Raw genomic sequence first — 27,755 nt, 5'->3', positions numbered from 1 at the left:
TGTTACAGATGTTGGTATTTTTTGGCCCTGCACTTGAAATACTGTCAAGAAATGTAACACTTAACAAGCTGGGAAATTCTTGAGTTAACTAGTGCTGCCTTTCTTACAGGTGTTACAGCTTTCACTTTTGGCTTCAAGAGGAGTTTTTAATCAGAGTTTTGAGTGTTTGCTTGTGTGCTGGCGACCTACAGAAGAGATGTATGCCAGCTAACTTCTTCACAACATGCTAGTGTAAACTGTTATTGCAAACGAGAGATTAACTTCATGCTGTAACTTCAGTTTTATACCAGTCTAATGAGATGAGGCTGTTTGAACTAATTATAGGAGCTTGCTCTTTGTTCTTTGTTGTATTCACCCTTGAGCCCTGAGCTGAGGTAGTGTATCCCCACCAGAACCCATTCTCTGTGCCAGCAGCTCGACACAGGAGGGGGGCTCAATAAATCCTTTGTTCTGCCCATCAGGCCAAAAGCCTCATGTTGCCTTCCCTACTGTAATGGTTTCCACTCCATCTACCTCTGGAGCTCCCTGCAATTCTCTGTCACCACTTTTCCATTTCCCCTGGATGCTCATGTCCATCATTTTTCTCTCTTGGCTAGATTGGTCCCTCACCAGTGAGTCCACCTCTGATGTCCGTTTCTTGCTGCAGTGTGCCAGACACTTAGTGTGGCATTCCCCCTTGCCCATGACAGAGGCAGTCTGTCTGTTTCCATTTCGCTCTATCTCGTTATCTTACGCTTTTTCTTTTCCACTTCACTTTGAGGGCACTGCGTATTGGACCCATAGACAGAGTCAACATGTGTAGATGTTTCACTGTAATGTGGTGGCATGCTGTTAGCTTGCACTGTGGTCTGCAGGTTGTTACAGATCTCCTTTAAGCCATTGGCAAGATGCCTTCTGTCTTTGCTGTCTCCTGTCACAGTGGGTATTCTGGTTTTCACCAGAACTGATGGGGGGTTTCTTGCTAATGCTCTTAAACGTTACTGTATTACAGCCAAACGCTTCTTAGAGAAAGGCCAGCAAGTTGCGTGTACGGCCTTGTGTGCTTGGCTGACCAAAAAAACCCAAAAACCAGAGTAGCCAAAAAGATGTAGAGGTGTTTGTGGCCTAGGCTGGAATTTGCAAATGAGTAATATGGTGTGCAAAAGTAGCATGAAGCTGCTCTTATGGACCCCTGATGTCATGGTTGGGTAGTTTAAAGTAACTGAATCTGAGAGGAGGGAAGTCCCCAGAAGATCCCCGCTTTCACTGGGGAAGCCATGGTGAGAGAAAGCGCAGCACAGAGCCTCACTGGCTGCCAACTGGTGCCTGCTGTGGGTGCATTCGAAGACTTTGTGTAAGGGACTCTGCTCAGGTGGGGTGAAAAGATTGGTGAGTAGAGGTTTTTCCCTAGTCTGTCTGCTTTAATGCTGGCTGTGCAGATCTATGAACTCCTCAGTTTCAGTAATGCCATTTGGAGCAGGTTGTCAAACCCCTGTGGTTTTACTGTGCGTGTACTTCACATGTGTATTTTATTGATTCCTTAGAGGGTAAATTTTGCTGTTTGTCAGTGCGAGGGGGGAGGGGTTTTGGTGAAGTGTGAAGTCTGCAACGTGGGTACTTGAATTTGGTTTTGTATTTACTTTTCTGGAGAAGCTCCAGTGAAGCTCTTCTCCTCTGAGTAACACCAGAGGCCTCCTGCATAGGCTGAGCGAATGGAATTCCCACAAGAGACACTCCAAAAATTTTTTTTTAAAATAACAGCCAATTAATAAAAGACTGCTGCTGTATATACTCACTCCATACTCATTCAAAATGTATTTGATTATACCAAACCACATAGTACAGATGGGAGAAAGGCATTAATATTTGCAAGGGAGGGGCCAGTATTTAATTTTTACATTGACCTGTGAGAGACCGAGAGAGGGTGACTGCTAAAGGGCAATCCACTGAATTCACTGCTGAAGCAACGTGGGAATGACATGTAAGCCCTGGACTGTGAGAAAAGTTATACTAACCAAATATACACACAGACATGACTGGCCTGATCCAAATCCTGAGCTTTGGATTAAGTCCTAAGTCTCCGAAGAGGAACAAGGGAGTTGCTTATTGGGATTGCATGCATCTGGGCTCTGCCTGATAAAGCAGGGGTGACTGTTCTGTAAAGAAGATGATAGCAAGGAGGGTGTGCATGATAGCAAGGAGGATAGAACAATTGCTCCCCCCCCACTACACACACACACTTTTAGAAGTTTTTAGGCAGGAGGACTGTAACAACTAGGGAAGCTATTAGAAATGTCTATATTAGAATAGCATATATGTAGTAAATGTTACTCTTTACTGTTACAAATTATTTTGAAGAATTTCCTGTCTTGCCACTGTGAGATAGAAGATAAAGATTATTATTTCTTGTTGCATTTACTTTCTGCAAAGAACTTCTACACACATACATGATATGGAAACAGCATTACACATTAGGCACAACAGGGAGCTGGTAGACTTGCACTTCTGTTCTTGTCATAACTTCATATCTGTTAGTCTCCCTTTGCCTCAGCTTCCTTTCTTTGAAATGGAGCAAATAATTCTTTTGGGCACTGACACAAGTGTGCAAAAGTGTATCAGATGCTTGGATGCTAAGCTAATGGCGACCATATAATTGCATAATTACATAAAAAATGCAGTTTTCTTTTTCAGGTTATTGTAAACACTTTGTTGCATAATGATGTAAGGAGGGAAAACTTAATGCTCTTGAAAACATCATTTGGAATGTCAGCATCATGAGCAATGTTTCTACTTGGGGATAGAGTACGGTGTAAAGGCTGCATTGCAGCATCCTTTTATTAATGAGTAAAGATAATCAGTGCAGCCCTCAGGTTTTGCTCCAGCGCTGCAAGGGAAGACAGATGCTGTGGTAGCAGGCAAGCAACAAAGTGTGACTCTTTGTAACCCTTGCCCGCTATGCGACCACAACCAGGAAGGGAAATGAAGTTGCCTACCAACACTGCCGTGCGTGCAATGTGGCTGACATAGCATTCAAATATATCCTTTCTGGGGACTTCTGAGCTCTGCAGGGCAGTAGGCACAGTCATCTTCTTTGCTTACCCTTTCTCATAGCTTTGATTTTTTTAGGGTAAGAGAAGACATAGTCATGGGCAGGCCTAACTTCTTATTCAACAGTAGTTCTTGAACTGGATTTCTGTGACGATGTAAGGCACTCTTAAAAGTTGCCTTATATATCCCCCCTCTCCTTTCCTGCCTCATTTTGGGGAATAACAAAATGAATCCTTGCCTCAGGCATGACAGGGAGTGGACTAGATAGTTCATTGAGAAAGCTGACATAAAACCTAAACTTGTTCATAAAGTGGCTAGGTTGTTCTGGTGCAAAGTGGTTCCTGATGCCATAAGGAGTTGTAATGGGTCAGCATGTGCCAGGAGGGCTGCTAGCAGTCAGAAAAGCATTAGATACCTTACAGGTCACATGAGGACGATGGAGCAGGATTTTCAGCTTGAACTTCTAAATGACTTAGATTTTTTTTTTTTTTAAAGAAACTAACCCAAATTTTCAGGAGAAATGGAATCAAAACTTGACTTGCCAAGAGTCATAAGCAGATTAGTAGGAGGAGAAGAGCAGTAAGTAAACATGTTCATTGGGTAAGGTATTTTTAAGGCAAATAAGTATAGCCCATGAGCTATATTTTGGAATCATGAATATTTTTTAAATTTTATTGGTGAAACATTTGGCCTCTCAATGACTTCGCTTGGGTAATTTTAGTCAATTATTTTGTATAACTCTGTCTCATGGGAGGGTGCCCTCACAGTACAGAGGATCTTGTATCAGTATGTATCCTGATTTGCCACTAAATTTTCTGAGAGTTTCAACAGAGGCATGTGCAGCAAAGATGTTTTGACTGTCCATCTCCTGCTAGTGAAGATCTGGCATTTCAGATGGCTTTTTGTCTTGCACATATGGCTAGGACCACATTGTGACAGCAAAAGGCAATGGAAGATGGTAGAGGTTAAAAAGGAGGACCCTTCTAAATTTGAGCATTTTGCAGCCCCTCCTGGAGTGTGTTCTTCCTCGAGTTGACAGCGACTGTGATGGAGACTCACAAAATCTCTGCCAGCCGCTTACCACTAAGACCATATGCAGCCATACTCAGTGCTGGCCTGATGAAGAAACCAGGGAGAGTGCTCACTCCTTGCAAGCTAGAGGCTCCAGCAGAAGCCTTGCTCTTGATCCCATTTCCCTGTATCAGAAAGGTGAGTGAGAGAGGAAGGATCCTTAGGGGAGAGCTGACAGGAGAGGAGAGGCTCTTGCTCAGCAACCTGGGAGAGGGAAGCTGGGTATCTGGTCTTGATTGCATTGCTGTTAGCTCTAGGTCTAAGTCCCTACTCAAAAGGAGATTAATGGAAGCAAGGATGTTCCCTACAAAGCTGGTACTTATGTCCTGTATGACTCTTGCTTCTGGGCAACAGCAATCCAACCTGCCTTAAAAATTTAACCAAGGCTGGAAATTTCACAAAAAAAGCTAAGTTTTACTGCAGAGAATTGTGCCTTAGTAATATTCTCGAAGGTAACTAAACGGTCTGTCAGTATAATTTTCTATCAGTTATAAACATTAAATAATTTATAATGGTAAAAAAGACGTCTCTTACTGATACTGCTGCATCAACATTAGGGCTTTTGGTGAAAAAATGATTACAAGGATCATACTTTAATTCACATTGCTGTGCCAATGAAGATTTCAGGCCTGGCTTGGTGAAAACAGAAGATAAAGGAGCTGAGGTTTCCCCTTCTGAGTTTTCATCCAAGAGTTAGATCTGTGCAAAACCAGGCTGGAGCAAAACAGAACTGCAGAATGATGAGATGTTCTACCACATGCAGGGCTGAAATGTGTCTCTGTGTGTGTGCGCCTTGTCAGCAGAAATACCTTGCTGGGGGAAAAGGAGAGTCACAAAGTTCTGTATGGGATTACTGCCAATTTGAAATACGGTCTTGCGCTTGCTTGCCTACCAGCATATAACATGAAGCCCATATGTCAGTTAGAGCTGTAGTTAGATCATGGTTAAGAGTGAAAGGACTTGATTGCATAAACAGAAATAAAACATGGGTAACAACTGGTGGTAGAAAGAACGAGGAGAATAAAAAATGTCTTGTAAATTGTTGTAACCAGTAACACCTCACATGAAGGAGGGCTTGTTCTTTGGGAATGCAGTCCCACAAGGAGTGGTGAGTACATGCAGCCCACAAGTTTGACAAGGTCAAACCATCAATTTTTAGCAAGGCTTATTCTTTTTTTGTTGTTTTAGGGGCTTGGGGTTTTTTGTTTTTTTGGCAATGCAAGTTGCTTTTACTTTGTGAACTTTGGGCATCATTACTGAGAAGTGTGCATTTTTCATCAATGAAGAGCATACACTTTGATATTTTTGGTATTGTGCCACCTATTAGTACTAGTTCAGCTAATGGTGGTACTGACTTTCACTTACCACCCTTCATACTCAATCATTAAGATTTCATTGTCTGGTAATCTATCATGAAATGCCATTAAAAAAGCATTTCATAATGTAAATGAAACAAACAAAGCCCAGCAATAGTTATTTAAAAGTGTGCTATCTTTTTGCATAGTGTGTGGAAGATCTTTCCATGAAAGAATGTTAGACATTACCTGGAAAAATAAAGACAAGTATTAAAGAGAACCTATAGACAGAAAATAGGGAGTGGGATGACAGCAGAGTCAAGTGGGACCCAGCTGCCTCCTGCATTTGCAGGCTGATCCTTTCACACATAGTCAGTGCCAAGGTAGCTTTCCCTGTGCCTAATACGTGGCTATCACTGGTAGCTGTACCTTCTCTGGTTAGTCTCTCTCTAGTTAATGGAGCTATTTGTGGATACACTGTTTAAAGTCAGAATTTAGCCTGTGAGTTTTAATTCTGCTTTTCTTTACGTGAGTGAAAAATTTGTCGTGACCCCACAGTTGTGTAGTTAATTGCATGCTTAGTGACGGAATTGATAATCTATTTAGAAGCCTAAAGAGGAAGGAAGGAAGAGCTTATATATAATGCCAACACAGATTCTCTATAGCATACCCATTAGTGCTTTTGGATTTGTGCTGCAGTTGTTCATACCATAGTAGATGGGTATGTGCTGCAGCAAACCAGCTTTTCATTCAGGGGACTATGTTTGCGAGAGCCCTGGATCAGGGAGAGTGTCTGTTTGCTGTAGAAATAAAGAATATGAAGTATTAAGGTATCTCCTGAAGTGGCACATCCAGATGGAGGCTGATTTCCCATTAGGCACTTTGGTCGCTGTGCTGAGAAGGCTCTGTTCTGCTGCCTCGGTTTTCTGAAGCCCACATCCACTACGTTACTAAGGTACCTACATAAAGTTGAGAGTCAATACTTGTAATACAGGCCTATGCAGTAGCTTCCAATTGTTTATTAGTGGCTTGAAAAGTACCTCACTAAACATGGCTTAGAGTTTTTGTTTTAAGGATTAATTATTCAAAAAAAGTTGCGGTTCAAGCTATAACTAACACAAGTGAGGAGGGTGCCAAGCAGTGGTTCGGAGATAAAATTAATTTCCCACACAGCCTGTGTATCCACACAATGTCAGCAGCAACGTAGCTGAGCCCTCCTTCCCATTGCACAGCCAGAGGTGAGCAGCCAGGCCAGCACTCTTTGCTGGGCAGCTTGCTCTCAAGGTACCTCTGATTTAATAATCTCTAAAACTTATGTCTTCACTAGAACCTGCTTCCCTGGCGCTGATGGATGGGTTCGTTCCTTCTCACTCCTTTTGTGCCGGCACAAGTGCTTTATCGCCGCCTTTAAAAAGAGCCCATTGTTCCTCTCGCCTTCCTGTCTCCGTTTCTTTGTGCCTTTTTGCCTTTTTCCGTTTCTAGATTTCATATTAGAGGGCTTGTTTGGTTCATTTCAGGGAACTGCATACTCCCTTGGGGTTTAGTTTCTTTTTCTGGGGACAAATTGTGATGTGTGGCCATTTTTTCTTAAGCTGCTGCCACCAATGACATAGGAAAGCTGTGGCCTCCCTCCCTCCAACGCCTCTGGGGTGCCCTGTGCTGCTGCACCCTTGCTCTCTCCTGGTTGCCCACACAGTTCCTCAGTAGTCTCACCTGTTAATGCTCTGTATTGAAAAAGAGGAGCATACTAGAGATGGGAATCTGTGGCTGGACAACAGAGTATTTGGGGTTTTAACTTTGCCTCTGCCATATCATGTCAGTCTTGGCCTAATTAATCTACTAAGAGTCAAAAATTGTCATTATCAGCTTCTTGAGAAATATTTCATTCTTTGTAAGTGGAGACTTCCAGGTCTGATCAGAACCTGTTACCTTTCGTGCTCTTGATAGAAGCCAAAACACTGATTCAATGGGAATTTTTTTCAGTATAGCAGTGAACATAGCTATTTGATTTATGAGGCCTGATTATTGCTATATACTGGAAGGTGGATTCTGGACAACCATACTGCTAAAATAAACACACTGCCGAAGGAAATCAGCTTGTGGTTAATTAGCAGCACAGAGAATGAATATGTATCGGTGTTCAGATGTTTGAATTGGAAGTTCTTTATATGACTTTCTAGGCTTGGATGTACTAGCGTTTTTTCAAATGCTTTCTGTATTAAACTGATTGAACTGAGGGCTGGTGATGTCATTTCCATCAAACTTGCTGCAAAACTCTCCTATAAAAGCATAACGTTAGGAAAACCACAGCGAAATGAGAGAAGCAAAGGCATGTGCCCAAGGAATAATGCCATCAAAGGCGGAGTAATAGCACCACTCTTGCACCACCGACTGGAAAGAGCCCAGGCAGTATTTCACTAAGGAGATGTTTGAAAATCTCCCTTCCTTCTTGAAGCCCGTTTGTGCAGTGCTGACACTTTTCAAGAAGGGCATCTTGAGGATTCCTGTGATCCTGACAAGAAGAAAACAGCCTTGTTGTAAAACAGCCTTTTAAAACAAAATGTTCCATTGAGAGCAAGTTGCCAGCACCATTGAGTGCTTTCTTTGAAACGTCTACTGACTTAAAGGAAGGCACTTCTGATTTGCATTGTTTGTGAGCTCCTTCAGTATATTCTTTTTCGTGGCTTCCCTTGGTGGTGTTTTCAGGTGTGCCTTCTCCTCAAATAGGACTTGAAGCAATGCAGGGAGCTTAATGCCATCATCACTCAGATGCATTAAGACCTGCCAGGAATGCCATTCTTAAACAGTAGTGCATATGGAAAATCCTGGCATTTTTACTGTGGAAGGAACCTTATGTATAGAGTAACTCAGACTCTGTGTGTGTGTGTGTGTGTGAAAGTAATCAAGTTTAAAAAATATACATTGCTAAATTTGCCCACTATCCTGTAAACATTCTGTGTAAAATGTAAATGAAAGTGGTTTAATATTGCGACAAATTCACTAGTCAAGCTGAAGCAGGAATCCAGATGGGTTTGGGAAGCTTAGGCCAGGATTGCTTAAATAAGTGTACAATCAAATTAAGCCTGTTGAAGCATGAGAATAAGTGGCCTGATGGGGGTTTGTTGAGCACCCAGCAACTCCCACAGAGCACAACAAGCCTCATTTTCTCTTATCATGGACCTTTTGTAATGATTCCCACTACCAAGGCAGAAATCTGCATTCGCTCAGCAGCAGTGTTTCTTACCCACTCTTGCACTCACTGGCCCAGATCCTCAGGTGTGGAGGAAACAGCAAGAAGCCGTAGTCCTCAGAGCAGTGCTGCAATCCCCACATGGCTGGAGCTCACTGCTGAGAGCTTTCCAGAGCTGCTCCAACCTGGGGTCAAGCCTCTTCTAGCTGGCCATGTGCTCAGGTGTGTCCCTTGGGCTGTTGGGAGGGGACTGTCATAGGGCTGGCTGCCCTTCCTTGGGAAATGCCAGGTGGAGGAATCGTAAAGCAAGTTTAGGAAGGTATAGCTAACATCTTCTGTTGGCTGAGCTGTTCAAAAGCGCAGGATGGGGCTGAGCATCTCGTCTGCTTCATGTGGTGGCAGCACATGGTGCTGGGTGGTACAAAGCCAAGTGAGCTCTCACTGACTTAAGGTTGTTGGATTTGGCCCCCCAAAAATGAGCCTTTTGGACAATGGAAAAAACAGGAGACCTACTGGCTAAGAAATCCTTTATAGAGCACAGTAGACTGGAGTGATGTTAACCCTGTATCACTATGACTAACAGAACTTGTCCTTTGCATAGGCTGGTGTAACTTCATCACTTAATTTTAGGGGAAAGACTTTTGAAGTTACCTTTTCCATGCAGTGAAGTTTGGCTTTAAGTTTTTTCAACTGTTCCAAGAAAGAAGATGAAATGTTGACTTTAAAGCACCTCGGTTAAATACTCCCAAGCTGTGAAAGTGCATATTTCATAGGGGAAAGTTCTGTTTTTAATGCAGTAGTTTGCATTTATAGGAAAGATAAACCTAGTCTGAAGTAACATTTCTCTAAGCCTTTTTTGGTAGAATTTGATCAGTGGTTTAAGCAACTGTAACTGATTCCAGGAACACTTCAAAGCAGGCACTTCTCATTGGCCATTTGCAAAATCACCTTCAGAGACTGAGGCTCTGGAAATGCATTTATTCATAGAATATGTCTTGCATTAGTCCTCAGTTGGCCAACAAAATTATCTAAGGCATGTCTGAGGCAGCTACTAAAAAGAAACTTAAAAGGCATTACTGTTCTAGTGAAGATGATGCAATACACTTGTACTATTATCAGTCTCAAAGTAAAGTTAAATACATTCAAATTAACTTGTTCTGAAGGGATTTGATTAATATAGAGCTTTAAAGAAAAGTTGCTTTGAGTGAAGGCCCACCCTTCTTAATTTATTGTGCATGAAAGCTTAGGTAAAAGGCAAGCGCCTTTACCCGCCCCCGTTGCTTATCCCAGGTTTGCATGTGATGAAAAGGAAGTGACACATGATATTCCGTGTTGTTTTTCCTCATCTCACAGGCAAGGCCTGCAATTGTCGAATCTCTACAGCAGGAAACAAAATGCTAAATATGTTGGCTTTTATTCAGATAGGAGTTTAGAACAGAGTGGGGGTGAATATTCTCTTTAAGTAAGCATTCATAGTTGTTGCCTTGAGGTACGTTAGACAGTATTGCCTGCTGGGGTTGAAATAATAGGTGCTCACAAAAGAAAATACTGAAGGCATTTATTTTTATTTTTTAAAAACACTTCATTATCTAAGAGAACAGCAGTGTTTTAAGATTTCAAAGTCTCTTTCATCCTAACTGAGCAAAGCATTTAAGTGCTTCCTCAATCCATCTCCTTTATGCAGGGGCCTCTAAGTATATGCTTAGATTTAAGCAGTTAATGGAGCTGATGCATGAAGTCTAGCAAATGCTTAAACGTAACATCGACAACATCGACGGGGCATTTCTGGAGTGCCAACTTGGGCAATGAGGAATTGTTCGCTGAGGACCACACTTAGAGCTTTCTAAACACATCGGCAGGTGAGAATGGCAGAGACACAGATGGGAAGCAGGTGGTTGGTTTGCTCTATGCCCGCTCGTGACAAATGGCACACTGTCTTCCAAATATCTGCCTTCACAGCCCTCTGGAGAATGTGTCATGGCTGTCAGAAAACAATTAAGAAGCCATTATGAGGGAATGCTTTTGCCAATCCGGCACCTGACACAGCCACCGGATGCACCTTAGCTTATGAGTCAGGAATGCACCAGCCACAGCCTTGGTCATGTAAGGATTCCCCTGCTGCTGCTGTGCACCCTGGCCCTTCTCCAGCCAGGAGATTTTGTATTTGATTTTTTTTTTTTTTTAACATCTGAAGGATTTGGCTCAAGAAAATCCAATGCCACTTTTTTTCACGGTTTCCATATTATTGCTGTTTTTTGAGAAATAAATGCCTTGAAACTATACAATTACTCATGCATAAACTGTGCTTATTTGCAGTGCCACTGAGTCTCAGGTGCTGGTCGTGCCCACACAGCCACATGCAGTGCTCCTGCTCCTCCCACCCGTGGCAAAGTTACAGAGGTTTTGTATAAGCAAATGTGTGCTGTGTGGTATGCAGGCATACCACTCAGCCTTCAGCGGCTTCTGGGGGCAAGTAATTTGTAAGTTATGTTTTTTGTCTTCTCTGCAGTGTGCATCCGGGAGCATTACAGGGTCTTAGCACCTTGTTGAAGGAGACAACCTTATCTTGCTTAAAAATAGGAGTAATAATAAAAAACATTTTAAAAATCCCTGAGAGAGTCATGATTGATAATTTATCAAGGGTGATCTGCGGAGGAAAGCGAACAGGATTGGTGCTCTTTGCTTTACTGATGTACATTATTTCCCCACAGCCTCCTCTTCCTGATGTGACTCTGTGATTTTCAGAAAAACGTATATTTTTAGTTTTGTGCATGTCTTTTCCCGTCTTTCCTTCTCCTGCATGTAAAAAGAAGCAAAATCCTTTCCAGATTTGCCCACCTGGACTTTAGCACACGTGCTTTGAAAGTAAAATCTGATTCAATGGTGGAAGAAGACTGTGATGTTTTTAATTTCTTTTCCCTGTGAAGCCACTTCACACTTCTGGTATATAACAACTGCTCCTGTGATAACTGCTCCTTCCTGTTTGTCCATTTGTAAATGTCCATTTGTCCTTTTGTAAGTGGAAATCACATTCTCTTTGGGTCAGGTGGCTTTCTCTTTTATGCTGGTTGTGTATTAGCCTTTATGTTTGATTGGGGTTTACTGGGGATTAGTGGGTACTACCATAAAACAATTAGCATCCTCAAAAGTCAGTGATCTAGAGGTCTGGAATGGAATTCACTGAATTCATTGCATGTGCAAATGAGCGCACACAGTTCACCTGGAGGGCTCTGCTTATTCCCTTCCTGGAAGGTAACTAACCTTTCAGGTTTCGGGAACCTGTTTTTGTTTACCTTTCTGAATACCCTTTTACGCCTTAGAACTTTACATAGCTCTGGGCACATTGGAGGTTCTGAGAAGAGATTAGACTGTCTGAATGATGATGCGTATTGTTATACTCAAGGATTGCTTATGGCTTTTTGTTGTAGGGACTGTTATGCATAACTGCATTGAATGCTTTTAAAGTTCGACATCCATTCTTGTGGTATTGAAACTCAGAAGTGTTTCCGGTGTCCTTCTTGTGGTATTGAAACTCAGAAGTGTTTCTGGTGTCCTTACATACTTCCACAAGAGGGACCTATCACATGTATTTTATAGAAAAGCATTGAGACCAATGGGAACAATATTGATAAGAATAATAGACCTAAAAGGAATCTGAAGGTTTTGAGAACTTCGGTCTAATTCACCCAAATCTAGCTAAGCTACACCTACTAGAACAAGAAACGAATCTTACTTTCCTCTGGTGGAGAACTGTGCCCCCAGTGCCTCACTTCTTTTCAATCTGGGATGGCTTTTCACATTCTCTAATTTATGCTAAATGAAGTATTTTCTGCCTCAAGCCCAAATTTTGCGAATGGGAACAAGGAATGCAGAATATAATGTCTTCTAGCTACCCGGAGCACTTTGGTTTTTCTTTTGATTTCTGGGTAGAGAAAGGAGATAGCAACGGCCCTTCACTTGCAGGGAAGAGAAGGAGTGTTTTCAGAAGACCTGAAAAGCACTGCCAACTGCAAGGAACCACGCTGCAGTGAGTCAGCACATTTCAAGGCTGGGTTTCCTGCTGCGGGCAGGACACAGTGCTCCTACAGGTGCTGGCCTTACCAGAAAATGGATGGTAACACCATTTCCTCCTTCCACACCTTCTCCCTGTGCCCCCAGCAGACCTGTGCCCCTGGGCTGCCAGAGGGATGGGCAGCCTGCCCTTGCCGGAGGCTGAGGCAGCCCAGCCATGCTCCCACCAGGTTCCTTGTTCTTCCAATATGGAGCAAGAGATCTGGGATGAGGAGCATAAGGGCTCTGGGATGAAGGCTGCAGTTTATTACAAACTACTGTGTTACTTTTTGTATGGGTGGCCTGATTTGTACAATAGTGCCAATTTGCATTGTCGTGTTTACAGAGTAAAGACAGGATGTGCACCGGCCTGTCTCAGTGCATTATCTGCTTGTGTTATATTTTTAGGCTCTTGCTTCTATGACAAAATATTCAGTGACAGTATATTTGCCTACAAGCCTTTGAAGGTCTGTTTTTGCCTCATGTAAGAGTTCCCATTGTTTGGGATTCAGCCGGCATTTAAGCAGCAACGCTACATTTTACATGTCATCTCCATAACGTTTCTAGAAACAAACTTTGTGTTGCTTTCAATAAAGCCATGGGTCCCGCCTTAAAAAGGTTGAGTTTGTGGCAAGCTGACTGCTGATCAGTTCTTCATGCCAAACAAATTGTGGCGAGTGTTATGAAAGCAATAGGATGTGTGTGGTGCTGTTAATTGTAATAAACATAACAGCCTGTGGAGTAGCTGCTCTCAGGGGCTGCTCCTCAAGCTTGTCTTACAAGCAAGCCCATATTCATAGCAGGGGGAAGACCTACCCAGCGATCCTCAGTTCATTCAGCAAAACAGGAGTGAGGATTGTTGTTGCAAGTATTGGAGCTGAAATGTGAGAAGGTAGTGCGTGGAGGAGGAGGATAGATACTTCTGGTGTGAAGAGCTAGGCTAGAACTGTGGAACTTTCCACCACAGAGAGAGCACTAATTCCCCAAGCTCAGCATATTCAAACCCTGAATGCAAAACTCATATTTTCCTTGAGTAATTTTTTTTTTCTCACAAGCTCACAATGGATAAAAATAAAATCTTAAGAACTAATCCAGTTAAGCTTTTTCTTGCCGGCTGAGAAGAGAGACAGAAAGAGCAATAAACACTTTGTTTCTCTTTTGCAATATCTGGTCAGTGGTCAGATACAATAGAGGTAAAGAGGTCACGTAAACACAGATAATTTGGAGCTGGGTATGCTGCATTACAGGTCTGGGTGGGAGACTGAAATTTTGGTGGGGCCAGAACCAGGACAAAGGTGTGTGGGCAAGATGACTTAGATGACTGAAGAAGACAAATCCTCTCTTTTGGACTCATCTATGAATCAATTACCATTTGTTCCTTATTAATAATTTAGCTGCCAAGAATGTGCTTATTGCTTTAGAAGGGGGGGGGAGATACAGACTGTCCCTGTACTGAATAGCTGGCAGTCTAAAAGATGCAAGACAGTACTCATGGGAGTAGCCAGAGAAAACTGTAACTGTGGGCTATATTAATTACTTTAATATTTTTGCACCATCTCCTCCCTGTAAACCTTTTTGTCTGCTTGCATCATGTTGGTAGTGCATGGCACACTCAGTTTAACTGGCCTTTCCAAAGAAATGAGACAGTGAAGGATCATCATTCCATTTCATCAGGGCTGAAAGGTTTTTCTATGCCCCAGTGTAATGCTGAAAGCTGCACAAGGCAGGGAGAGGGGCTGAGGTGGGGAGGGAAGGTGAAGCCAAGGGGAAGCATGTGGTGGATGTCCAGTCTGGGCAAGGAATTTGGGAGGAGGGGCGAGAAGCTGCGGTTGAGATGAGCTCTCAAATGTGATATAAAGAGGGCTGGAGTGCCTTGAGGACAAGGCTTTAGGCTGTTTGAACTTAATACCTCATAGAAGATACGGGACAGATTAAGAGAGGAGTGTGGTTGATGGGTCAGAATGATAATTTTGGCAGCTGTGTTTTTTGATGGGTTGGAGGAACAAGATATTTATCTGATGTGCCAGAGAGGAGGAAGAGATTAGCTGGGATGACATAAGGACAGGCAAGTTGTTTGGGTTGCTAAAAGGAAAAAGAAGGGGTAGATCTTAATTTGCTTTGGGGGTTTGTTTTTTGTTTGTTTTTTCTTAAATTTTGTGCAGGAAAATGAATCAAGGTACAAGTAGTGAACAAAATAGAAAATGGCTGAGAAGGCTACTAGAGGTGGTGTGGAGCAGTGGTTCCAAGATGGTGGGTAGATTCCTAGAGTAAGGTTTAATATCATTGTTATGTAGCAGGTCTGTGCCAGGATGGGGATGAAATCTGGGTTTTCTGCCTCCAGTTGCAGGCAGTGTCCTTGCCATTACACCAGCAGTGCTTAGCTGGCGCAGCAGCAGAGCGTTAAAGGTAAGGCATGGCACAAAGCCTAAGGTAATAAGGTCAGCGGGATGTTGGGAGGCAGAGGCAAGGAGTGCTGCCAGCGCTCTCCCTTACCGAAAGGCAGGAACCTCTCTGGCACAGCTCACTGCTCTCGCTTCCTTGCCATACTTTCAAGTGCCAGTTTGGGATCAATTCTGGTCTGTGGCACGCTGGGCACTGCAGTGTCCTTTCCCTGGAAGCAGCTAGGAGTGATTTCAGAAAGTTTACCTGGGCAATGTCTGCAGACTCAGAGGTTTGGGAATGGGATAAGGAAAATGGAGAGGAGTTGGACTTGCTAGTGTTTAATGTCTCGTTGAGAGAGGGAGTTGGATCCTGTTACATACAAAGCAGACAGTTGGTGCAGACTCTTAGTAAATAGACTTAGCGCTGTGAGGAGGAGGTACGATTGGTCATTACCTGTGTGTATTTTAGAGCAATCAAATTTGTTTCATGGAGTTGTTTTTTGAGGATGGAGTGGGTGTGTGGACCAAAGGCTTAGTCACGAGGGGAGGGGAAAGAAAACTCTCTTGACTTGTGAAATCGAATATTTGTGACTTATCCCATTGTTTCCCTACCTTCATGTAGCTTGTGCCCATATTCACTTGCTGTAGGAGTGAGCAGTGCTGCTAGATCTGTGTCTGCTTGTATTCCCTTTTGTAGCGTTCAGGTATTCAGAGAGGATTGCCTGCTCTTTTTCACCCTTGGTCGCGTGCTTTCTCTCTCACTCTCACTCATGCCTTGGACAGCCCAGTAAGTATTTAGGGAAGGTGTAGGTAGTGAGACATCTCCCAATCAACAAAACCCAGAGGGTGCTTAAAAATGTGTGGATGATTCACTGGAAGGCCCTCTGTTCTCTGAGTCACTGCTGACCCAGGGACCTAGCAAGTGTATTATGCTGCTAAAGAGGAGACATAAAAAGAAGGCCATAATTGACTGTTACCTCTATATGCCTCATCATGTTGTTTTAGAGAAGCTGGGTGGTGTTCCTGGGTCTCCTGTCTGCATTTCATCTTGAGTAGTTATTGTGGTTTGCTTCTAAAGTTTTCCTCAAGCTTTGATTTGGAGTGAGTGGTGGTGGTCTTCACGTTGACCATGAAAGTGCTGTAGTGTTGCTGTGAGCTGTTAAGCAGCATTTTAGTGTTACTCTCATCTTGGCTATACCACAAAGATGGACAGATCTGTTTGTACATTTGTATGGTTTTGAAAACACTTTAGAATTTGAAGAACTGAAAATTGTTTTGTCTTCTGTGGATTCCCCTTTCAGGTCACAGCAGAGGGATGCTGGTCTACTGCTGCAGTCCAGGTGGAATCTCTCTTGTGGCTTTAAAGAGCTTCCAGTCTTTATCTAGCATTATTGCTCAGGCCAGTACTCATGAAGGTTGCCAGATGGCAAGGTGATAGGAGGCCTGGGAAAGAGAGGCCTGTGTGGTTACAGGATGGGAGCAAAGAGGAGGAGAGTTGTGCTCCCAAACAGCATTCCTTGCCCCTTTTGTGAGTGCCAAAACCACACACAACAGTCCAGCCAGACTCCTGTGTGGCTGGCATTAAAGGCACCAGCCAAGAGGGGCCAAAAAGAAAATGAGGGAGAAAAATATCCCTTGCTTCTGGAATTCTGCTGATCACTTTCCATGATTTGGCTGATAATGGCTGGCAGTGTCACTGTCACCCTGGACCAGCTGCCAAAGACACCAGCCACTCGTTCCCGCTGCGTCACCCTGCCCTACCAACGTTTGACAGAGGACGATGTGCAGTTGGCATGAAAATCAAAAGCAGCTTTAAAATGTGCCCTGGCTTTTTCAAGTACAAACTAATATTTACCTGTGAGTCTGCTTCCCTCCTTGTTCCCCTCTCCTTGGCAAGCCCTAGATCTGCTTCTAGTTTCAGCTTAATGTTTAAGCATTTATCCAGTGAGGTTCCCAGGATGTGAATATTAAATAGGCTTTTTAGTTTGGAGAGAGGGAAGGGGGAGATGACAACAGGAAAGCTACCTGAAATGGCTGTCTGTTACTTAAATGTGAGTTTTGATGCAGTTGATATTTTCAGCTGTTCATTAAGGACACCTCATGGAAAACTTTCGAAAAACATCTCATTTGGGAACAGTTCTGTCTCCTGTGGTGGTTGAAGGGTGACCTGTTTTTGTGTTGTTTTTTTCTGGACTCTTCTTTAATCACTTCTTGCCTAAGTTTTTATTACTACTGACATTTACATGAAAATAAGGTATTTGTGTTGATTTCAGCTACTTGCTTTTTCCTGCTGCCTTTTATGTCATATCAGCTGGATTTCCATGCAAGCAATAGTAATGATAAAACCTTTACAGGAAAGGTACTGTGCACGCACATGCTTGAGATCCTGTTTGGATGATAAGAATGACTTAGTGTGATACTGATACGTGCTTTATAGAGCTGTTATTCATGCTGCTGTGCTGCTCTCCCACACATCCTGCATTAGTCAGAGTTAAGCATTGAAATGATACATCCTTGCTCCCAGCCATATCACCAGTGCAGAGCTGGTGCAGTTTAGGGCAGGGGAGAGTGAAGGATAGAGGGAAAACATCTGTGCTTGTGTTAGTGCTGCTTTCCTTCAAATAGGTAGTGAGTGCTGCAGATCTTGATGGGAAAACGGTGCATCCTGAGAGAGCGAGCAACATGTACAAGTGTGATTTTTGGTGAACGAGGGAATTCCTCATGCCTTGCAGCATGGGGAAAATACTCTCCTGCCCTCATTTTCTCAAAGTTTTCTAGTGCGGTTTTTTTTTTTTTTTAACATAACATGTAATTTAGGAAAGCAGAATTGGGCTTCCATGAATAAGATAATTATCTTGGCTGGAGGGGATGGTGGAGGGAGTGACTTTCTCTTGCTGCATGGCACGTCTGCTGTGCTATATAGGCTGTGAGCGGTAGCCTGAAAAAAAATCTTTCAACTGATCTGTAGATTTACTAGAAGAAAGGAAGCTTTCAGGTAGGCCACATACACAGCTTCCTTTTTTGCTGTTAAGAGTTTTTGGTGGGGGAAAAAAAGATTTCAGCTGAAGCATTTTCCACCTCTCTGGTACAAATAACTCTCTTCTCTTATTGTATAGAAACAGTCCCCAAATAACAAACCAAAAGCCCTTAACACCACCTCCTCTTTTCCCTCACCCTCCTCAGATGTGTTGTAAAACCTGATTATGAGACAGAGAAGTTTACAAAGTTGTTCCTCCAAATACACACGAACTCTTGCAGAGTCTTGAGTCTCTGATTTCACTAGTAATTACAGACATAAGAGACTGTGTAAAATATTAACTTCTGTGGGCTTTTAATGAGGCGTTTCATCTTAAATCTGCAGCATTCCCCTAAGACATCACACTCTTTTAGGTTTACTTTTTAAGCTGGATTTCTCCTGCCTTGATGGTGACTCATAATTAAGGAAGTTAGAGTTGTAAAATTAACACAGCCTTCTTCCACTACCCTTTTCACCTCTCTCACACAGCACACACCTTCTCTTAACTCCTTGTGGAAACTTCAAGGCTTGTTTTGGTAGCGGAGGTAGTTCTTTGTCATCGGGACCAAGGAGGAGAGTCTGTGAGAATGTGCTCTGTGATGAAATACACAGTCTACACATGGGAAATGATTCATGCAGAACTGATTCATTAACAACTTGCAGGATGCCAGAGCGGGTCAGAGGCTGGGAAAGCTCGATTGGAAAAGAGAGGTGGTTAATTGTTTGGGAGAACGGGAGAGACTGAAGGCTAAGGAACCCAGACTAAAGTTTTTGTAAGCAAGCTGCATTTCGTTTAAAGTTGATCAGCCTTAATGAAGAACAGGTCCTCATCACGGAGCCATCTGAGCACATGTGTAGCTCTGCTGTTGAATGGATCCCAAAGGACATCCCTGTAGAGGGGCTCGGGGTGGGGGAGGTTGTTAGACGGAAGTGTGAGCATTTGTGGGATTGGGTCCTCTTGTTTGTGGTATGCTGTTAATTAGTACTGGTTGTGCAAATAATTATATATCAGAGTTGCTGTTAAACCAACTTGAAAAGCAACATAATGTAGAGCCAGTGGAATTAATGGAAGACTTAAAAGGCCTATGTAATTCAAGGAAAGTATCGATCTATGTCTTTAAGTACCTGAGTTGCTTTTGAAAATGGGAGATGGGCACTCTGGAAAATTTCACCCTGGATCTTGTTATCCATGCGGGGGAGGTACAAACCCAGATGTCAAATCTTGAAATAGCTGCTTTTCAAATTACAGGAAAAGCAGAAGCATTTTCACTATATAATAAAGAAAATAACAGCAACGAACCTCGAGTAGCCTCAAACTATTCCAAAAAAGATAATTGGAGGCTGTAGCACAGTGTATTTTTAGTTATATCTGCTATAAAGTAAACATGTTCTTTGCCCAGGACCACCAAAAATGTTTCCATAAGAAATGTTGGCTTTGTCCCAACTTGATAGAATGCACAAACATTTGTCTGAGAAGTCAGTTCTGACTCCTGGTATTTATATGAAGTTTCTGTTGAAGGCACTGGCAATTGTATATATTGTGAAGGAGAGTCCAAGGTCTTAAAACTGTCATTTTTCAACACTCACTATGATAATCACTTTTGCTTTTGTTAGCAGACATATGTATTTGGCGCAACAGTTCTTGGTGTGAGACTTCTATCTAAACATTGTGCAGTATATTAGTTTCTTTTCTCTTTCAGCAATTAAGAAGCATCTTCTTTTCTTGGTTCTTTTGCTCTGGTTTTATTTGGGCTATATCAACAGCCAATGCTAATTTGCAAAGCTCTCCTGACTTCAGTGAAAATAGGGCGATTTTTTCCCTACAGTATCAAGAAGGTGCATGTTGAAGCTAGATATTAGATGTAAGTCAGTGTAAGTACCATGGAAGCTAACAGAATAACTGAGTTTTACAGCAGCTTTTCTTTTCTTCTTCTTCTTTTTTTTTTTTTTTTGATTGCTAGCAGGACCATGTGCTGCAGTTATTCAGTCTGTCTTGAAATACTTTTGTTTTGAATGCACTCTGTGTGGTGGAAGATAATCTGAATCTCTTTGGCATTTCCATCCATCCATTTTCTCCTTATGAAACTCCTCTGAACATACAAATACACAGACCTATCAGTATGCCTGGAATCTCCTCAGAGAGAGGAAGTTGCTGGTTCAGTTGGATGAAAGTGTGTTGGGTTTTGGATTTCATGATTGGAGTTAAACACAGTATTCTGGGAAGAAATGACAAACTCGTGATAAATGACTTTTCAAAAATGCATGCTCCTTTTGAGAGGCTGAGCTTCTTACTGTGTCCGTTTCCTCCACCCCCAGTCCCCTTAAGGCTCAAGCACAAATAAATTTAGATGAATCTGACACAGATTTGGGCAAATAAACTTTGCTGAAATAAATAAAAGGACTAGGACTGCTTAGAAAAACTGTATCTCAAATTTAGAGGAGTTGCAAAAATAATGTAAAAAGTTACATTTGCTCCAGAAAAGGTAACTGGGAAAGGGCTTGTATGCAATACCTTCAGAAACACTTGCGGCCTCAGATTCCACTTACATCCCTTATTCTCTACTAATTTCTATTCATGCTAAATTAGTAGTAGTGAATTACCACATTCTTACCAAAATAAAGCTTGCCTGATCTGCCTCTTGCAATAAAAGCAACGATAGTTAAGGGTTTTTTACCTTGCTTTGCTGATAGCTGTGGGCTTCCCGAGGTTAGAGGGGTACCATCAGAGACATTTTAACTGCATAATTTCTGCTGCAGTTATTAGAAACGGTGTGTCTTCAGTTTTGTGCCTTGCTGTTGAATTCATTGCTTTCCTTTGAAATGTCAGTAGTAGAAGAGTGTACCTTTTCTGAGAACTGCTGTCCACCTTGCAGGTCCAAGTGCAATTGGACAAGTGTAGGTGGCAGAAATATTGGGATGTATATTAGGAAGTTTAGAACTGGGTTTATGATTAAGCCTTAATTAAGCATTAGGATATATTATGTCCTTTCTAGGGTAGGAGGGTGAAAGACATGCATGGTTGGGCCTCTGAAGTACCTATCTTCTGTGCTACTGGCTGTCAGAAAAAGGAGGTAGAAGAGATGTAGGGGCATATAATTACAAAACTGCTGAAAATAGAGGAAAAGGAGCTGGGTTTGATAGCCAGTAGCCAATATCCTGTAGCTGTGGCATAAGCAGAAGTGGTGTAAATAACAGAGATTAGTAAAAAGTACAGAGGAAAAAAATAGTTAGATTGTGATACTACCTGACAGAACAAGATCTATCTGTAGCTTTAAAGAAATCTACATTAAACTAAGCTGTTATTTGCATGCCAATAGGGAGTAGAAGTGGACACAGCTTGGAGAAGAGAGCTGTGGAGTACAGGACAAGCAGAAGGTGGCTTTAGAGAAGCAACAATGGACAGACAGTTTATGGTAAACCAATAAAATGTACTTATGTCTGAATCTGAAATTAGACTCTGAAAAATATGGTCTCAAGGCACCTGCTAAAGAGCTTAGCATTACTGGAATCTTAGTAAGTGACTCATGCTGTCATAATCTGATCCTGACATCAACTCTCCGTGCTGTATTTCTTCAGCTTTTGAGTGGGGGAAGGGGAAGTCTGCAAAGCCTTAGTAAAGACTGAGAGATGTAAATAGGCAGTTAGAAGCCCACACAAAGTATATTGGTAATTTCTGTATTGTCAGCTACTTTTCAAACCCAGAACAAACAAGACTTGAGTAGAAGAATTATGCAGCATCAGAAGAAACGGGAATTGCTCTTCACCTCTAAAATCTTTACCTGATACTGCAGGCTGTAGATTCTAGCAGCCTCTGTTCAAGACTTCAGGGCCAGCAGATGCGTGGAGCTGTGCCACCCACTGGCTGTGATCCTGTGCTTACCTGTAAGTACACACACAAGGGACTGCCCAAAGGGTATAACCTTTGCATGGGTTCCCAAGCTTTGCCCATTGCTGCTTCTTTGTGCCTTTGCTGCAGTGCTTCTGCTCCTGTTAGCAACTCATTGCAAAGGTCAGAAGCATCTGAAGTCAGCTACCGTCTGCAAACATAGAGGAGATGTGTTTTTCTTCTAAATCCAAAGGAGGAATTTAGTGGGAAAAATAAGCAGTCCAGATGAGAGAGTTACCAGCACAAAATAGCTGTGATCTTTGATAGCATTGAGGAGGTGACGAACTCCTTATTCCTGGTGTTGGCTCTGACACAAACTTTTCTTTTGCTTTGGGAGGATCATTTAACTTCATTGCTTTGGGGGCAGTAAAAACTTACCATCTCCATAGAGATGTGTTGCAAATTAGATGTTTGTTAATTCTTTTAATCTTCTATAAATTTAAGTGCTAAGTAGAAGTATTAATTATTAGCTTCCTCTATGGCAGTGTGATAATGTGCATTGCAAACCTCGGTTTGATGCAGTTACTTCTATTTCTAGAACTTGAATGGCAGTACTGTTAAAACTCCACCAGAAATTGGAAAATTTAGTGATGCTGAGCAAATTGAGGGGAAAGGGATGGCAAGGGATCAGCTTTTGAATTACAAATGTGCTGCATGGGTCATTTTTTTTTATTCAGTGTTGTTCATTTGGCCAGTATTCAGGGAAAGTTGAGATTTTATCCAACTTTTCAGTGAAGCCCTGTGGATATTGCACTACTCTGCACACAAAAGTAGATTCTGCTACAAGAATAAATGCTTATTTTCCTGGTGTAGACCAGATGCATGGCCAGTAAGGAACTACTTATGTTTTGTGCTTAAGAGAAAATCACAGCCTGTGGCCGTAGTCCTTGGTGCATTTTAAAGCATACTGGCAATTTATTTGTCATGGTTTTAAAAACCAGCTTCTGCTCGTGGTTTTTAATAAGAATGCCTTAGAAATGCATAACTTAAACTTTTTCTTCCTGATAGTTTTTCTCTTTTCCTTACCCCTTTTTGCACATGCTGGTGTTACTGGATACTTGAGCTTTCAAGCATTTTGCTCTCTTGAAAGATTAATGACAGGGATATAAAACTGATGGGTTTTGCAAACAGGAGTATATGTGTGTGAATGGTAAGGGGAGGAAATGGATCTCTGATGGGGTAAATCTGAACCTTGACAACCCCCCCCGTAATATATTATTGCTTATATCACTGTGCTTAATTTGCACTACTGCATTCCACTGATTTCAACTTCACTTTTAAAGAAGGAGAATGGGTTCAAGGAAGAGTTTCATTACCCATCTAGAGGAAAGATAGCTGTAAAATGCTCAAAGGGGAAAATAAGAAAAATAAGAAATAACAAATACATCTTTTAAAGTGTGGGGTTTGTTTTTTTCTTTCCTGATTTAAGATCTTACAAATTAAATCAGGCTTCAAAACAAAACCAAAAAACCCACACACAATAACAGCAACAAAAACAACAAAAACCCCAACCCCAAACAACAACAAAAAAAACCCCAGTCAGGCCTGGAAATCAAATTCCTGTTATGCAGTGTAATGTTCTCCTATTTACTCCTCACTCTTTTTCAGACAGTTAGAGAGGATTGTTAAAAAAAAAAAAAAAAAAAAAAGCTTCAGTGTTTCTGTCATTCTTTTTTCCTCCCTTCTCTGTTTTTGCTATTAAAAGTCACTATTGCCCTTTGTTCTTAGAGCAACAGTTGTCTGGACAGTTTGGAGTAGTAGTTTCATGTGTTAAACTTTCCTAGTAAATGGCTTGTAACAACATGTAACAATGGATCCTGAGGGGTTTTTTGTTCGTTTCTTATGGACACTGCAATGGTGTCCTGACCATGCCTTATGCTGTTGTGCAAGAAATTAAACTACCCGACTGCATTCCTGGACTCTTGGTCTCTCTTTCTTCATTCAGTATTTTTTAATCTCTGCTTGTAACTGCCCTAGGTGTGGAGTAACCTCTCCACTGGATACCTCTTGATCATGTTTGAATGCACCATATTGTAACCCTCAAGCCTTTGGCAGACTTCTTGGGCATCTTTTACCAAGCACTGAGTCTTCTGAGCTGTATCCTACCTGCGGGATATGGGTGCACAGTCATTATCTTTATTGGTAACACGCACAACATGGGCTGGGACGAACATGCTGTGAGGCACCCGTCTGCTCTCCTGCCCCAGCACAGCCATCCAGCAGGTCTGCTGGCCACACAGTCATCATTCAGGTGGGGAAGTGCTGGTGTCTGCTGTTCTTCTCAATGGGCTGATCCTTGACATCACTGAGCCGCTGTCTTCCTCCTCTCTGCTTCTTCTTTGTCTTGTTGTATCAGGACTTTATTTTTCTGGATCATTGTTGAGTTCATTTCTTTATTATAAACCACTGCTAACTGGTATCAGCTCAGCAATCTTGCTGGGTTCTGGCTTTGTTTTTTCTTTATCTTGCAGCCTCTCATAGCCTACATGCTCTCACACTCTCAGGCGGTGAAAACTACAGCTCATCGTATTTCCCTTGGTAAAACAGGCTTGTGCATCACAATATTTTCTTGTTCTTATCTTGCAAGTTCATGATACGTACTAGTTGTGAAAGATGCCCTAGAACACCCTCTGGCAGTGAGAGTCTGCATCACCCGCTCGGTCTGAACATAGACACTGTGAAAAGATCTCTCTACAACTTTTGCTATTTAATCCCACCATGCAGTATAGAGGCACTTTGAAGGTATGGTGTCCCACCAAAATAAATGGTGATGCTTTTGGAGAGAACCATCCAATACTGAATTTTTGGCCAAAGAAGCTTTGGTATTTTTAAAAGAAATCCTGTTAGGTAGTACGGAATCATAAATGCATCAAGTCAGTTGTACAGGGGCATCCTCAACACAGGCTGGTTAAAAGAAAGGTAAGAGGGAGGAACAATTCAGTAACCCAATGGAAATTTTGGTGCTTAGATTCTGCTAATTTTAATGAAGCCTGGATGTGCTGAGCTCTCAGGTGGTTTGGGGAATACTTCAGCCTTCAAGATCAGACTGTTCTTCAGAACAGGACCAAGAAAGGGTAGCAGTTGTGTGCACTATGGAGTTTATTATCAGATTACTCTGCACATGGATGTGAGAGACACACCTGCCTGGGTCATCCCTGAGGGCTGTGGACTCCAGAGATGGCGAGCCAGTCAAATACATCCTCAGCTGTGGTGCTTGCTAACAAAAGTATATACTAACTCATCTTGCACCAGCTTTTGGCTTTCATCAGGTTCCTCTAAGAAATGTTACAGCCTGCTAACCCATGAAAAAGTGGATAGTCTTCTGCCAGTTAGAGACCTGAGCCAGCTTGTGGTACAAAGCTGAGGGGACAGGAGCCAATGAAGGAAGGGAGGAGTTGAGATAGGGCAGGACCGTGGGAATGGGAATGTGCTGGACAGAAAGAAGACCATCTCACCAAGGCAGTGCTAGTCCTGTAGCTTGGTGCAGCTGCCCTTAAGAATGCAGCCTAGATCATTTATAAGTGAGATGACTGGGTGCTCAAGACAGTTCTTGTGCTCGATCAAGTGTTTGCATCTACAAATGAGCATTCAGTTAGCTAATAAAGACATGGCAATTCACTGTGGCAATTGGAGTGCTGTATCTACACAAAAAGCTGCCTTTAGTAGAGCACGGTGTTTGCTCATCTAACCTTGTGTCCCATCTCAGCCATACCAGTTATTTGTTGCTTTGGAGAAAATACTCCTTGAGGGTTGAGGCAGGACAGCAGAAAGAAATAAAGCTGCCCTGTTACTTAGCCACATTCTTCCCAAGAACATGCAGACAACGTTGTTTTGTCTCAAGTCCCTTAGCAGAGAGCCTGAGGAGAGATTTCACAATCATAAAAATGCAATTAGCCCTCAGGGCTTTGGGGAAATATAATTTCTTTTACCTTATCTCCTTATTGGGGGGAGAGGGGAGAAGGGGAGGTTATTATATCTGAAAATAAAACATATGGCTCTGTCATTTATAAAAGTCTTTTTAGATAAGATTGTAGAGAAGTCCATCTCTTCTGCCTTATAGACAGCGTTCATGCCATGAGAAATGGTAGATAGCAAGCACAACACATTTTCCACAGCATGCAGTCTCTGCTAACAAAAACGAGTAGCTGTGATACTAGTGGTTGAGAGCTATGTTATGCTTTTAGGCTGTTTTTGTTTTAGATAACCACTGAAGCTGTTTAGGATTTGGGGACTGTTCAGACAACAGTGACTTGGTGTCTCTCTCCACTGTCTCCTGCGAGAGCTTTGTCAGCAGAAGGGCTCCATTAACCTGGGAGGCGAGGGCTACTGCATCTAGAGAGTGAGTCAGGCATGTGGATGTACTGGCTCATCTTTTGTTAAGACTTCATAGCTTTTACCAAGAACCCTGGGGTGATGGGAAGAAGTGCACTTTACCCTCCAGCTGTCTGGGGATTCTGTTGTAGGTATAAAAAATTTCTTCTATCCTGGGAAATGTAGGGAGAGACCCATCCTTGCAAGTAATCCCAAAGTCATACACACTTTGTGTTAGTCCCCCCCCATCTCAGCTGCTAGCCCCAACCCAAATCTGTCCATCTTGCTGTGATGTCCATCTGCCGAGCGTGACTGGGAACAGTAAGAACACTTGCCACAGTTGTATCTTCTGCGGCTGCTTGGAACAATCCCTCTGAGTCTTCTTTTTTCTCCTTTACCCTCACTTAGATGCAAGATATCCTTCCGAGCAGGCAAAGATGTTTGAAAGAAGAACAGAAAAGCAGTCCTGTCTTGTTCCTTATATCAGCCTACTCTCTTTTTATTAAATTTAGTATTTTCACACTTTTGGTATAAATTTTTTTTTAATTTTTCCAAACTGACAAGTTTTGGGGTCACATAAGTCAAGTCTTGGCCCCATTGAAATCAATACCAAGATTTCCACTTTTCACAGGAGATCCGTTCTAGACACTGGCGCCCTCCTTGTGAGTCTTCCACCTGGGAAGACTGATTTCTGCTTTTCTGTCCTCAGAAGGAGCTTGGCATAAGAACACAGTTGGAAAATGTGCCAGATACTCAGCTGGTCGGTCACCCCATCACAGAGCAGTCTAAAGAGTGAAGTCTGAAGAGAATGCGTGACCCATAAATAACAGGCACAAAATGAAGAAATACATACTATAAATACATACTATAAATAATAACTGTGGGTGTTGTGCATTTTTCAGGGCTGTAATATACTTGCAGGTTTTAGATGTTTTGTAACATGTACCAGCAAGTCCCTCAGTACTGGCTTAGACTCCTTATATACTTCATACGTAACAGTTATATGACATGTTTTCCTGCTCCCGTAAATCAAGTGCTTGTCAGTAATAGCTTGAATTGGTTGTGTTTTGCCTTTCTCGTTGTTGTAGCAGTGTTTACAAGAGGTGCGCGTGTTACCAAGCTCTGCCAGAGAAGCTTTTGGGAAAACTCTCTTAGGGCAGCCAAGACTAGCGCAACCACTGTTTGAATAATTGTTTGTGTCTTTTGGTTTGGTTTTGTTTTGTTTTTCTAGATTGGCTGCCAACACAAAGAACCAAGGGAAATAATTCTGAGTAAAATTTCAATTTTTTTTTTCTTTCCTTGACAAATTAAAAATAGAAATATTTCATTTCACCAAACCTCTGAAGTGTTTCATTTTGGTCATTAAGAAAAGCAAGGGAAATGAAGGGTTAGACTTCAAAGAAAGTGCCTGGGGGCAGTTCCCATTCAGTGGCTCAGGGAGTGGAGCCCTCATTCAGGATGGAGGAGACCCTGCTCCAATTCTTTCCTCTGCTGGAGAGGATTTGAACATGCTTGTCTTGCTTCCCAG

At 42.3% G+C, this 27,755-nt stretch overlaps 1 protein-coding gene across 1 annotated transcript in view; it reads left to right on the top strand.

The window, feature by feature from the left end:
• Positions 1–27,755, top strand: part of SMAD3 (SMAD family member 3) — a 79,345-nt gene that overhangs the window by 28,087 nt on the left and 23,503 nt on the right. The gene's annotated exons all lie outside the window — the stretch shown is intronic.

The sequence above is a fragment of the Harpia harpyja genome, chromosome 14, assembly GCF_026419915.1.
Source record: "Harpia harpyja isolate bHarHar1 chromosome 14, bHarHar1 primary haplotype, whole genome shotgun sequence".
In the NCBI taxonomy this organism is placed as follows: domain Eukaryota; kingdom Metazoa; phylum Chordata; class Aves; order Accipitriformes; family Accipitridae; genus Harpia; species Harpia harpyja.
The sequence above is the reverse complement of the archived record's forward strand: the minus strand, read 5'-3'. Positions and strand labels throughout refer to the sequence as shown.